The 15184-nt window shown below is 41.3% G+C and overlaps 1 long non-coding RNA gene across 1 annotated transcript in view; it reads left to right on the plus strand.

The window, feature by feature from the left end:
* The window catches only part of LOC103100163 (uncharacterized), a 52600-nt gene extending 39486 nt beyond the window's left edge, over positions 1–13114 (plus strand). Inside the window, exons 2-3 of the long non-coding RNA XR_461149.2 lie at positions 1535–1568; positions 12682–13114. This is a non-coding gene — a long non-coding RNA (uncharacterized LOC103100163). The remainder of the gene's footprint in view (positions 1–1534; positions 1569–12681) is intronic.
* The last annotated feature ends 2070 nt before the right edge of the window (positions 13115–15184 follow it).

A 15184-nucleotide genomic window follows, 5' to 3' on the forward strand; every position in this document is an offset into this window, starting at 1 on the left:
CTCCTCCTCCTCCTCCTCCTCCTTCTCCCTTCATAATTTACTCACACTTAACTGATAGCAACAACAACAAAATAGATTTTCCCCATACTATATCATCATACCTCCCTCATCTCACGCTTTGGAAACTAATTTTTAACTCATGTAAGGTTTTACTTTTTCACTTTTAAATTTCTTCTTACTTTGGAATATCTTGACTTTCCCTTATAGTGGTAAATAACTCAAGGATAATCTAGATTCCTCACTCACTCCAGGAGAAAATACCTTTCAAGTTGACATTAGCCATCAATGGCTATTCTTTTGGTCTTGTTATTTATTCTCTTAATTCCAAACACAACTCACTATACTATCACAAACCCCTGCCTTTCCATCTTGTTCCTAAAAACAATATGGGGCACTTTGTCACATTCTGAACTGAAATCGAAATAAGCTAGATTTATAGAATTACTCTCTCTTTTTTAAAAATCAATTTTGTATACAAGTTAAAAAGGGGATGGAAGAAAGAGCCATTAGTCCATGATGAACTGTTCTTGCCAAAACCATGCTGATTCTTTTTTGAACATTTGATCATTATTTGATATATCACTTCTTTCCATTTCCTCATTTTTCTCCCTAAGCCTGCTTTTTATTCTCTGACAAAAGAGCAATTTGGATTTTATGAATAATCAGTGAATTAGCAAACATTTTAAATCACCTACTATGTACTGAACACTGTGATTCAGGAGAGTCCTATGGTTCAGGTTCAAGAGAAGTCTTAATAAGTTTATATAAGATTCCTCACATGATTTATAGTCTAGATGATGGATAAAATGCCAAGCAATTAGTCAAGTCAAGAAACATTTATTAAGCACCTACTATACACCAGGCACTACACTAAACCCTGGAGATACCAAGAAAAACCAAAATGTGATTTTAGCTGGGACTTGAAGGAAGCCACTTTAGTTCTTTTAGAAAAGAAGGAAGGAGGGCCAGGAAGAGACTCCCAGAGCAATGGAGATACAGATCCACTCTTCTGTGAGCTGCCATGGATATTGTTAGAGCTGGAAAGGAGTAAAAATATAGAGCAGTTACCACTTTCATTTTATCACCACCAAAAATAGGACCCAGAGATGGCAAAGGACTTGTCCAAGATCATATATTGTGTTATTGGCAGACCCAGGTCTCCCTACTCCTAGGCTAGGTCTTATTCCATTAGCCCCAATGAATAAAAGACTTAAAACATCTAGGCTTTCTTTTTTCCTATTTCTCTTTTGCCCTTAGATCCAGCTGGCCCCATTTTGGCAGAATATCAGGGGTTTTATGAGGGGAAAAAGCCATAAATCTGCCACCATGCAGAGGGAAGGATGCATAATGACATCACATGAGTAGCCATGCTGCTCCCAATGTTACCAGCAAGCTGGAGCTCCCAAGACAGGCTCCTTCCATCAGTCTCCCCGTGGCCTCGAAGGCCCAATGCAAGCCAACATCAGACATGCTAGAGCCAAGGCTTAGCCTGTAGCCTCCACCCTTGTAAGCCTCTGCTTTCTTTTTTTTCTAGGCTGTATGGGACAACTTAACAGTAAAAAAATAAGGTAAGAAATTGTAAAAGATGAGAAATATTTAAACCAAAGGACTTAAAGGTAAGGGAACTGGAAGATTATTTCCTTTAGACCTTTCTTTTTAAATATGAGGAAACTGAGACTCAGGAACACAGCAAGGTAGAGAGGAAAGCACTTGGGGCTTGCATTCAATGAACAATGACCATCCACTAGAGATCTTTCTTATTGTTGTGTCTCCTAATGTACTTGTACTTATTTCTTAATACTGTGGATCACAGTTTTGTAGAGAGGATTATTTGGGGTGTAAGTTGGTCATAGAGCTGCTAAGGCCATATTGGGTTATAGCTTTAAATCCAAGAAGGACCTCGAAGTTCATCTAGTCCAACCCCTTCATTTTACTTTTGAGAAACTGAGGTCTGGTCACTTGCTGAAGATCACACAGCTATTAAGTAAGAGTCAGAGGCAAAATCTGAACCCAGGTCCTGTGACTCCACAATCAGGGCTAATTCCACTCTACTTCCATTCTGCCCATTCATATGATCCACTCTTTGTCTTATCATCCAATTAGAGTCTAAGTTGGGGAGGAAAATGGAAGAGTCATGTTTTCTATCCTCCAACATTCCACACCTTTGTAATCACAGTTAAGTCATTCATCCTCTCTGAAAAGATGGGTAATATTGTACTACCTACATATGCGGGACCCTGTGAGGAAAGTACTTTATAGCTTTAGAAGCATGATATAGAGGGCAACTGGGTGGCTCAGTGGATCTAGCAGGCCCAGAAACAGGGTTCAAGTTTGGCCTCAAACACTTCCCAGCTTTGTGACCCTTGGCAAGCCATTTAACCTCCATTGCCTAGCCCTTACCACTGTTCTGCCTAGGAACCAATATACAGTACTGATTCCAAGATGGAAAATAAGGGGTTTTTTTTAAACATAATATAAAAGTGCGCCATTTTGTAGATACTGCACTCATTGCCCCACCTGGCATCTTATGCAGTTGTACCAGATCCATTGGGGCTTTAATAAATGTGAACAAATTAATTAAAAAAAAACTTGACAGTCATAGAATTTCCAAATCAAAAGATCCCTGAGGGACCCCTTTTCTAGCTCAGACCTAAAAGGAAACCCCATTCTAACCTACTGAACAAGTGGTCTCCCATGCTTTGCTTAAAGATCTCCAAGGAGTGGAGCACACCACCTTTATTCTTTGGACAGCTCTCCATGGAAGGAAGTTTGCCCTGACCTTCAGCCTGAATGTACTTCCCTACAACTTCCCCCCAGTCTCTGGGACCAAGCAGGACAAATATAAGCCCTCTTCCTGTGATAATCTTGAAGGTCAGCTCCCATTCTCTCTCTCTCTCTCTCTCTCTCTCTCTCTCTCTCTCTCTCTCTCTCTCTCTCTCTCTCTCTCTCTCTCTCTCTCTCCCTCCCTCCCTCCTTCCCTCCCTCTCTCTCTCTCTCTCTCTCTCTCTCTCTCTCTCTCTCTCTCTCTCTCTCTCTCTCTCTCTCTCACACACACACACACACACACACACACACACACACACACTCATTCTCTGGTCTTGAATCCCAGTCCTTCTTCAAATTTACTGACAGCTATAAAGGCAGGCAGGTCCCCAGAAGGACCCAGGTTTCCCACCCCTTGATAATCCCAGAGAGGCCCCAGAGCCAGGGGATTCAGGGTACACCCTAATAAATCTCTAGAGACTTGGTAACAACTGGAGTTTGATAATGAGAAACATCCCCTTAGGAGAAGGGGGCCTCTCCTCTTGCCTGGATTTCCAGTCTGTTCCAGCCTCCAAGACCTCAATGTTCCCCTTCCAAGTGTGTCCTCTTCCTTGGGTGAATATGAAGTTCATGGACCTCTGAAGAAGCAGCCAAAGTTTCTTCCACTGTTACCCATTGATCAGAGAGAAGCCTCAGGACCCTCCTAGCTTCTCCTTGCTTAAGACTCTCCCTCCCAGCATACTGTCTGGACTTCTCTCTTCCACTCCTCCCCCTCTCTCCCTTACATACTTCCCTATCTGTCCCAATTCTCACACTTCGGATAGTCTTGGACCAGTCACCAAATTGCTAGGAGCCTCACTTTCTCCATTCGTGATATGGGATTAATAAGTACACCTTCAGGGCCATCTCTCCCAGGACATGCCTGTGGTACTCCACTGAGGTTTCCCTTCCTCACCTGAGAACTGGACTCTGTTCCTGGGGCCACCCTGGACTTTGATAAGCCAACTCTAGCCTTATCTTGCTTGACTCCAGGCCTCCATAAGTGCTCCATGGGCATCTCCAGCCCACGTAGTTACCTTCACCCCAGCCACATCCCCTTACTAGTGTTCAATACTTCATAAGTTATCTTCCCTCATTAGAATATAAGCCCCTTAAGAACAGGGAATCCAATAAATCAACCATTGAACATCTACTCTATGTGTCAGGGAACTGTCCTAAGTGCGGAGGATTCATAAAAGAAACCAAAGACAGTCTTTGTCCTCAAGGAGCTTACAATCTATGATCTCTAGCATCTTGTAAATGCTGAGTAAATGCTGAGTAGATGTTTTCTCTGTCTAATTATCTAAATCTCTATCTCTCCATCTATTTTTACTATATGTTATCATTACTTAGTTATTTTCAGTTGAGTCTAAGTCTTTGTGACTCTATTTGGGATTTTTCTTGGCAAAGATACTGGAGTAGTGGCCATTTCCTTCTCCAGGCCATTTTAGAGATGAGGAAACTAAGGAAAACAGAGGTTAAATGATTTGCCCAGGGTCACACAGCTAATATGTAGATGAGGCTCGATTTGAACTCAAGAAGATGAGTCTTCCCAAGTCCACAACTAGCACTCTATCCACAGCACCACCTAGCTGCTTCTTTCTATCTGTATATGTGTGTACACATGTATGTCTTTGTGTATAGACATGTATTCCATATTTATGAGTGTGTATATGTATATAAGTATGTATATCCACACATGTAAAAATCTATTTAAAAATATTTTCTAGATATATCACTTTGCAAACTAACCGTATCACATCATTTCCTATTGTTCTTAATCTCCTTGGGGAAGAGTCTTTGTTTCATCTGTCCTTACATCCTATCACATGGCACAGTATCTTTCATTTTTGTATATAAGTGTTTTCATATATAGAGAAACTTTATGAGTCGAAATGTTCTCCATTGGCAGGGACCATCAACTCCCCTCTAAGTTACTGAGTTACAGGCATTGCTCCCTGTGTTCCCATGACCACTCACTCAGTACCGGAGGGAGAACTTGAACCTCCGTTATCTTGACTCCAAGGTTGGTGTTCTAGCCATTGAACCAGGCTACCTTTCATCATTGGAGGGATCAACAGGTGTTGGTTTTTCTCATGGAACTGACAATGTTGGATTCGGGATTCCCTCGCAGTGGCAACATCTCAGAATTATGGAATTTGAGATTTCAAAGAGACCTTAGCTGCCATGTAGGACAAAATTTACCCAGAAGGAATCCTTAATACCAATCCCAATAAGCAGTCATATAACCTCTATTTGAGGACCTTCGGGAAGGGAAAATTCACAGTCTCTTGAATTAAGCCATTCCACTTTTGAAGAGCTCTGCATACTGAACACTAAACGTGTTTCTTTGAAATTCTAGTCCCGAATCCTGGTTCCACATCCTGGGACCAAGAATATAAAGTCAATCCATCCTTCACATAACATCCCTTGATATGCTCAAACACAAATATCTTTCTCTACTTTTTTTTAAACCCTCACCTTCCATTTTGGAGTCAATACTGTGTATTGGCTCCAAGGCAGAAGAGTGGTAAGGGCTAGGCAATGGGGGTCAAGTGACTTGCCCAGGGTCACACAGCTGGGAAGTGTCTGAGGCCAGATTTGAACCTAGGACCTCCCGTCTCTAGGTCTGGCTTTCTTTCTTTCTCTACTTTTAATCTTATTCCAAGCTATACATCTCCAGTTCCTTCAATCAATTCTGCTGGTATGGACTCCAGTCTATTTACCCACCCTGGATGCTCCGCAGTGGATATTCTCCAACCTAACAGCATTCTTTCTAAGATTTGTTGCCCACAATTGAATAAGACATTGTGTTTTCATACATCCATAACCACTTAGCCAAGTGGCTAAATCTGGTTCAAGTCAATATTTCCACTTGATAAATGTTCATTAAATAATAATAATAATAACTGATGTGTTTAAGAGTCTCAGTAGGACTTTACACAAGCCATCTAATTGGATCCTCCCAACAATCCCAAGGTAAACGTTACAGGTATGCCCAATTATAGGTTATCCCCACTTTATCAATGAGAACACTGAGAGGCTCAGAATGTTAAGAAAACTTCGCACAAATCATATAACTTACTAAGTAGCAGAGCCCCAAGCCATCCCAGGCCAGTTCATTCCATATCTATAGCTATTTCTTCTGTTCTAGACTGCCTTCTCAGCAAGGGCCTATATCTGTCAATTCTTTGCCATGGGAAATTTCCAGAAGAGGAAAGTCCCTCTATTGAGGCAGGCTGGCACCAGCTCTATTATCTATAGTTTCAGAGAACTGGTTGGACCATTAGGAGGTCAGGTGACTAGTCCAAGGGTCAATAGCCAGTGTGTATCAGATGTGAGACTTAAACCTGGATCTATCTGTCTTCAGGACTGACTAGATCTGCTATCTGCTGCCCCTGAAACTCCTTCATAAAAATACTTCTAATAATACATGATTTTGTTGTTAAACACTTCAAGATTCTGCTCTTCTTTCTAATATACGTTTCACTTGCATAGATTGATATCCTTCTGGATCTTCGTAGATAGCTTTCTAGAGTTGCCATGGTTGAAAATTCTCTTTTTGTGATGATACTCTCCAAATAGCTAGACTGATGCTCGGGTTATAATCCCATCACCTGTCATCTCAAAGTCTTTCCCAGCTTGGTGGGACCACACAGAGCTTGAGCTCCAGGGTTACCTCCATACCCCATACCTCCCCATACCCCAAGGAAATCATGCTATCAAAGAACCTCTTCTCGTTTCCCCATGGCATATAAAACTCTTATTCAGAAATGCAGGGGAATAATTGTCTCTAGAAAAATTCTAGAGTTCATAATATCTAAATTGGAGGTTATTAGTATTATTATCTTTGCCCCAGACTCCTTTGGTAGTCAGCCCATTGAAGCCTCTGGATGCTTCACAGAATCATGGTTTGTTACCTACATCCGTAATTGAGGTCAACGTTACATTTCATTTAGAGTTTAAAAACTAAAGATGCATTTTTCCACCTGAGTTCACAGACTTCCCATGAAATATCTCCATGGCATCAGGTTTAAAATTCTTAGTCTGACATTTAAACGTACAACAAGAAAATTTAGATGGGGCGTGAAAGCTGTCTTCAAGACTCTGAAGGGCTATCTTGGAGAAGAGTGATTAGTTAGAGTGAAAAAATTAACAGTTAAGCTGCCCCAAAGCAGAATGGGCCTCCTGAGAAGGTCATAGGATCATAGGGCTTCAAACTATCTCAGAGGTCATGTAGGACATCCCGCCAGTTTTACAAGTTGGGAAACAGAGGCCAAGAACAATAGTGATTTGCCCAAAGTTATACAAGTAGTAAATAACAAAGGTAGAAAATTTCTCCAGTTTCCTCTGATCTCAAATCAAATCCCAAAAATGGGATCCCAAAGTAGACATAATTGAAAAGGACTGAATCATGTTGCCTCTTTTTCTAAAGAGCTCTTTAATTCTGGAGGCTCAAAGTAAAACTATCTGGGGAGAGAGGGAGATTTTTGACCCAGGGACTAAGAAGAGGAAGTCTTCCTAGCATCTTTTATATACTGACTTTGTCCAATCAACCTCAACCCTTCTTGGAGTAGGATTCTACTGTGGAAGGAAAGGATAGATGCCCTTCCCTGGAGGAGAAAGACAGGGATACATGTGACTTGAGGGTCCCGATCAGGAGCAAAAGCAACTGATTGCTCTGAAATATTGACCAAGGGTCCCTCCAAGTCGAGGAGCAGAACAGTTAGCAAAAGAAGCTAGTGTCCTGTGGAATTGAAACTAAGTTCACTCCCCAGACTTCTATCTCCCTCTTCACCCTTTTCCTGACTCCCTAGAAAATAATGGGTGAAAAACAGGGTCTTCATGACCCTGGGACATGGACAGGGCCAACCACTAGATTCTTGAAAGAGAATTTCTTTCCCTCTCTTTTTTTCCCCTCAAATTTTGTTCTGGTATTATAACACAAATGCTAGAGAAAGCAAAACATAAAGAAAGACTGTGGTTATTATCTATTTCCTGAAAAGGGTCACATAGTTTTATAAGAAATTAGAATAAAATATAGGTGATTCAAGAAAAGTGTTTATTATATTTTGAATTTTCTCTTCTCTTTCTCCAGGATCTCATCTATTGCTCTGGTTTTAATCAATCTGATTAGGTAGTACAGTGATTAGAGTGCTGGGCCTAGAGATAAGAAGACATCTTCCTGAATTCAAATCTCTCCTCAGACATTTACTAGCTATGTAACCTTGGGCAAGTCACTTACTTCTGTCTGCCTCAGTTTCCTCATCTATAAAATGAACTTAATAAAGAAGTGACAAATGGCTCTAATATCTTTGCCAAAAAAATGGGATCCCAAAGTAGACATAATTGAAAAGGACTGAACAACAACAAAATGGGTTCAATTATTTCTATGCAGATGACTCCCAAAACCCTGTATCTAGCTTCCACCTTTCTCCTGAGTACCAGTCTCAAATTACTATCTGCTTCACTTGGATGCCCATGTCCCATGGGCATCTGAAATCCTCTAAATCCAAGTAGAACTTCTCAGGTTTACCCCTATGCCCACTCCTCCTTTTTGTGGCATGCATTACCATTGTCCCAGTTGTCCAGGGTCAGAATCCCAAGGTCCTCTTCAAGTCTTCCTTCCCCTTTTCCTCCACAGCCAACCAGTATTGTTGATTTGATACTCACAGTATCCTTCACTTATTTCCTTCTGTCCTCTCACACATCCACCATTGCCTTCATCACCTCTTGCTTTGACTATTTCGACCACCTCCCAGTGGATCTCTCTGCCTCTATTCTCTTCTGTCTTTAATTCATCCTCTCTATAGCGGCCAAAATAATCTTCCTGATCCAGATGCCTGCTCCAAATACCCAATGGGTTCCTATTGTCTCAAGAGAAAACACAGACTTTTCAGCCTGAGAACTCTGGTCCTCCATAATCTGGGTCCAGCCTACTTTCTCAATGTTGATACACATCACTCCTCATACAGCCTATCTGTGTTCCATTCAAAAATAACCATTGCACAAGTTATTCCTAGAACTGAAATGCATGCCCTCCTAGGACCATAGACAAGAAGAGAATGGAACTGTCCAGTTAACACAAGCACTCTCCCGCACCTCACTTAATAGTTGAAGAAACTGAGGTCCCAAGAAGTAAAATGTCTTAAAAATGGGAAGATTGTTTTTTTAACCCTCACCTTCCATCTTAGAATCAATACTGTGTATTGGTTCCAAGGAAGAAGAGTGGTAAGGGCTAGGCAAAGGGGATTAGTGACTTGCCCAGGGTCACCCAGCTTGGAAGTGTCTGAGGTTAGATTTGAATCTAGTACCTCCCATGTCTAGCCCTGACTCTCAATCAAATGATCTATGTAGCTGCCTCCAGGTTAGTTGATTTTTTAAGATAAGCACAAAGGACAGAAGAAAAGACAATAACAGAATGAATCTAAGAGCATGCTGTGGTCCCATAAAAAGAGTGCCAGGAATGCAAAAACTCAAATTTTGCTGAGGCCAGCAAGGGAAGTTAAGGACAAGAAAAGGGATGGAGGGGGTATTTCTTGGTTATTTGAGATTTTTTGTTAATGTTTTAGGCATACTGGGGGGAGAAGAACGTCCCAAAAGGACCAAGAGCATTGCCTGAGAAGAGCAAAGATGATAACTCATAGCATTAGGGAAGCAAAAGGGCTTGGCTTTTATTTTTATTTATTTTGTGGGGGGATCTGCCAAGGACAATGACTTTTGAATTAGGGAGGGAGAAAGATAATCATTAAGTCAGTCAGCAAACATTTGTTCATCTCTCACTCATTTACAGATAATGTACTAAGTATTGGGCATGCAAAGGAAAAGGTAAAAGCAGCTCCTGTCCTCATAGAACTTATATTCTTTTTGGGCAATCTTTGTGGACATTGAATAGGTATATCGCATTGAGGCAGAACTAGACGAGATCTCAGAGGCAGTCTATGCCAACCCTACAGAGGAGGAAGCTGAGGCTCAAAGGTTCATACATTCAAAGCTAAAAGAGACCTCAGAGGTATCCCTGGGAGGTGAGAGATTTTTTCCCCAAGATCATTGAGACTCTCAATCTGGGTCTGTTCCAACTCAACCCACAATGCCTCTCCTCAGTTGAAAAAGAGAGATCCCTCTTCTTCCTCTTCCTCTTCCTCTAAGGCAGGATGGGGAGAATACAGTTGGTGAAAGTCCAGAACTATGTGAACATGGTGGTAAGGAGGGGAGAGGAGGGGGCTCTCATGGAAGATGGTTTAAAAAGCAAATGACCACAAAAAGGAGAAAGGAAGCTGGACTTGCAGGCAGGAGACTTTATAGTCAATCCCTGGCTCAAATCCCAGTCCTACCCAATGTGGATGGCCTCAGGCAAATCATTTTACTGCTCTGAGCCTCAGCTTCCTCATATGTAAAATCTGGGGATGAGGCTAAGGTCTGTCTCAGCCATGTATGATCCTATGAGCTAAAGTAGACCTTTAAGGATAAAGGAATGGTTGAGGCGAAGGGGGGGATAGAGAGGACACTTGAGGAAAGTGGAAGATTTGGATTCATTATCATGGAACCTGTGCCAGGAAATAAATCACCCTCGGAGAAGCCCTTAGTGGCAAGTCAAGGTCAGACAACCTAGAATTGCTGTAAGCCAGGCCACGTCCCCACAGTTCTGGGAAGTCTGGATGTTCTTCCCATCCACCCATAATTGGAGATCTTACTCTTTGTGTCCTTTTAAAGTAAAAACACAGGAGTAGAGTAAAATGATCTTTGTTTACTCAATGAGGAATTGCTTTTTCCATCCAGGGGAGTCAAGTTCTGTAGAGGAACAGAGTGTTACCACTCCTCCCTGTCCTACATGGATGCTCCCAAGCTGGCATTCCCACTGGCCTGGCTCTGCTGAAGCAAGAAACCTGGAGGTGTGACCTTCAGCAAATGACTCTCCCTCTCAGGAACTCAGTTTCCCCATCTATAAAATATACTAAGCTGAACTTGATCTCTGAGAGCTCAGCCAGCTCTGATATTCTCCATTCTAAGGTCCCTCCCATCTTTGACAATCTCTGTTCTAAAATTCCTTTTAGCCCTGCCTTTCACAGGGTAGGGCAAGCCACTGACTCTCTATTCAACTCTCACTTGTTGGCTTGGTCTCTGTCTCTGTCTCTGTCTCTGTCTCTGTCTCTGTCTCTGTCTCTGTCTCTGTCTCTGTCTCTGTCTCTGTCTTTCCTCCTCTACTCCAAGTGCTTTTCCCTTAGCAATTCAGCTGAAGTTCTTCTCTCTTATTGGTCTGTCCACCTCTCACATCTCCCAAACTAACCTGGCTTGCATCTTCATTCAAAAGCACACAAGGACATGACCGAATCTCTTTAAGGGATACACTTCCTATGTAACACTACCTCATTTGATCCGTGTTTGTAAGCCTTTGCTCCTTCCAAATTGATGAAGGGCTCTTTGGTTGGTTGATCCATTGACTTTGTAAAATAGTGGTGTATGGGGGAAAATCATTAAACCTAGACCCAAGGGACATGGGTTCAAGTTTTGACTTTTCAGGTACTGGAAGTGGAATAGGGCTATTGATTCAATTGACTCCCAGCCATACAGCTCCTTCTCTGCTGTCCCTCCTGACTTGGACATTTATCTGCCTCTGAGTTGGTGTATCTCTGGACAGGTAACCACATTGGATCTCTCTGAAGGGAGAGGAGGTCAGTTTTCTCCCAGACTTTCCATTGCTCTCCACCGGATTCCATTTCCCACATCTCCTGCTGTCTCCCAGTGCTAAATTTATGCTTAACTCTAGCCTAGATGATTCTGGGCAGCACACGGAGCCCCACGCCTTTCCTCCCCAGGACAAAAGTGGCTCTTTTCCTAGTTAGCAAAGATTCAACAGCCTTCCTGTGTTTTGCCTTTGAAAAATATTCCAAATTAAAGGTCAATCCAAGGCTGTGGGGATGAAGAAGGTTTCCAGAGCTTCAGACCCAACCTGATGGAAGGAGCTGACCTTGTTGTGTTCCCTTGGCTCACACACTGCATGTCTCCATCCAAATCTCTTCTAGGAACGTGACTAGGGTTCCCAGATGGCATTCAGGTCTTCCAGCCAGGTATTAGAGTTACTTTAGGCTACACTGAGTTGAGATTATCTTAACCACTTAAGTTCCTGAGTGAACCCCTATGTATGAAAATTGGTTGGGAATCCTGACCTTGTAAAACAGTGTTGTATAGGGAAAAATCATTAAATCTGGACCCAAGGGACATGGGTTCAAGTTTTGACTTCCCTGTCAAGACATTTTGTCACCTTGGTCAAGTCCCCTTTCCATTCTGAGCCCCATTCATAAGTCAAGGAAGATGAAGAGTTTGGAGCCCTATCTAGAGAGAGCGATTTTTATTACCATTTTCATGCTTGAATCCAAGGGAAACCCTGATGTTTCTGAGCATCTCAAAGCTAATCACCTTGGCTCAGAATCCCAAGTACCAGAATTATTGCTGATAAAAACCTCCCTCCAAGCATGCAATGTTAGAAGGGTCTTTTTGATGATTTCAGTCAAAGGTGTGGTAATTATGGTGATGATGTCTGAGGGACAGTGTAAAAAGTTTGGGGGCCCCTTAGATGCTAAGGGATATCTAAAGTCCCTTTTAGCCCTAAACTCTACAATCCTTTGACCCTTCAGGGAAGATTATCAAAATTCTAGGCTGAACAATGTAAGGACTCCAGAACCAGTGACAGTCTTCCAGGGGTACCTTTCCCAGGATGTGTCCCCTAATAGGGTGGCAACCTCTCCTCTCTATGCCCTGACCAGCACGAAAGGTCAAATTCAAACCCAGCCTTGGATTCTGTTGGCATCAACCCTGGGTGAGTGATTAACTGACCAGAGATGTCAGGATTCCTGATGTTTGGTCTCCTCCATCCTCCAGGTGTTAAGCTACAAACTACAGAAATGGAAAGCCTGGACCAAAATGTACTCTGGGGTAAAACCAGAGAAGAGAGGGAGAAGGAAAACCAGTGTACAGATTCTGAGGAAATGGAGGTCTCCTTCACTCAGCTTTCCAAAGCAAGCAGGACCAAAGAGACAGAAGTAACAAGATGGGAGAGCCCTAAGGGATGCTGCAGTCTGCTCAAACTGGCTTGGAAGAGCTGATTATTAAACTTTTAGTGCAAACACATCTAAAAATTCAGCAAATGCTGCAAATTGAGGCTCAATGATTTGTTTTATTGATAGAATTTCAGAAAGTAATGGAGAAAATGTCAATATATTAAACGGATACCATGTATACATTTTTTGAGAATCAATTGTTAAACTTTATCAGCATGCCACTCTGCACAATTAAATACTCCTTGAGCAAACTGAGGGACCCATCATAGGTTCTCCATTAGAGATTTTCTTACATGGCAAATCACATATTCTCCAGGGTGAAGAAACCATGACCTTTATTGATTGACAACTTTTTTTTAATAAAAATCAATTCCATTCCCTTTGCAATGGAGCCAAGAAGCAGAAAAAAGACTAATCTTTCAGAGGAGAGAACAATGGTTTTAGAGACAGAAGAACTAGAGTTTGAATTCTGACTTTGTTTCCTTGCCAGGCCAAATGACTGTGGGCAAGTCATAATCTCTGAGACTCAGTTCCCTCAACTGTAAAATATTAGTGGGTAAAATACTACCCACTTCCCAGGGCTGGGTGAAGAAAGGTCTTTCTACAGTTCATTTGTAATGATAGATTTGGGGAACAAAACAGGGCTATATATATTTTTAAGTTTAATCTACTTTATTAACATTTTCTACATCATTTTCTTTAGTCTAGGCAATGCATGGGGATAGATGTTAGAGATCCAAAGACAAAAAGGAAATAGGGCCTTTCCTCAAAGGTCTTATGTACCAGAAGGCATGGTAGACAAAGTACTGAAGTTGGAGTCAAAAGGACCCGAGTTCAAATTCTTCTTTAGAAATTTAGAAATTATTTGACCTCAGATAAGTTAAAACCATTTTCTATCTCAGATTCTTTATCTGTAACCTGAATGGATGGACAGGATGGCATGTAAGATGCCCTATAGCTCTAAATCAATAATAAATTAGGAAAAGCTGAGTTGGAGACTGGAATTAAAATGTGTAAAAACCAAACGAAAAAAAAATTGTATTTCATCCTAAAATCAATAGGGAGCCTTTGGAGTTTATTGAGCAACAGAGTCATAGGGTCAGTCCTTGGTTTTAGGATTATAGCTTTGTCAACTGTATGAAGGATGGATTAGAAAGGAAAGAAATCTAAGGGAGGGGGACCAATTATGATACTATAGCAATACACCAAACATAACTAAGGCTTGAAGTAGCATAGCAGATTCCTCTAGTATTGAATAGCACATGAGTAGTAGAGGAGGAAGCAAATGGTGGGAATAATCTAGAGTTAAACAAGAGTATTTTGGGAAATTTTCTCTTTTTGATTTGCTGATTTGTTGAACTGGGCACCACCCAAGAAGGTGGGCATATGTATGTTCCTTACTGAAGGACATATATTTTCTAGATAAGACACAGTCAATTCCTGATTAGTACCCAGTACCAGTGTCAGAGTGAACTAGTGATTGTGAGTCAAAGACAGGTTCTGATCAAGGAAACTCCTTCCTCCAAAATCTATAGAAAGGGCTATGATAAAGACCCCAACTCCTTCCCTCTTGGGAATCATTGTCAGTGCTTTCTCTGCTTTGGACTACCAACAAATTGGGCAAGAACTTCTTTCTTGCTTGCTATTGATAACTTGTCTTTACATTGGCTAGATTCCCCAATATTTTCCTCCCTTGCCCCTTCCCATCAATTTCAACTAAGAACATTTTTTAAAGGAGAAAAGAGAATAGCAAGGTAGCTCAGTGGATACAGCACCAGGCCTGAAGTCAGGAGGACTGGCTTCAAATCTGGCTTCAAATATTTCCTAGCTGTGTGACCCTAGGCAAGTCACTTAATCCCAATTGCTTAATCCTTACTAGTTTTCTACCTTGGAATTGATACTTGTATCAATTCTAAGACAGAGAGTAAGAATTTTTAATATTAATATTGTGTTTCTAAGTCTTTATTTAAAGGCATTAATAAACTTGCACATTTAAAATGAATGCACCTTTAAAAACAAAAGATCATTCCAAGGACAAACATTAAACATCAAGTAATCTTGCTTGTCTATTTATTGTCCATCTTATCAAGAATTTTTTTAAGAAAGCAGAAAAGCAAGAATAATGAGGAGAAAATTAATAAAAGCAAATACAATAACAGGTGAAGCCCAAAACTGACAGTAAATGCCATCATTCCACATCTATGGACGCCCACCTCTGCCAAGAAGCAGGGAGACATGACTTCTCCCATTTTTTCTCTCCATCAGGCTTCTTCTTTATTATTGTGAAATAATCATTTTCTACTATTTTATCATTCTTTCCATTT

Source organism: Monodelphis domestica, chromosome 2 (genome assembly GCF_027887165.1).
Source record: "Monodelphis domestica isolate mMonDom1 chromosome 2, mMonDom1.pri, whole genome shotgun sequence".
Lineage (NCBI taxonomy): Eukaryota > Metazoa > Chordata > Mammalia > Didelphimorphia > Didelphidae > Monodelphis > Monodelphis domestica.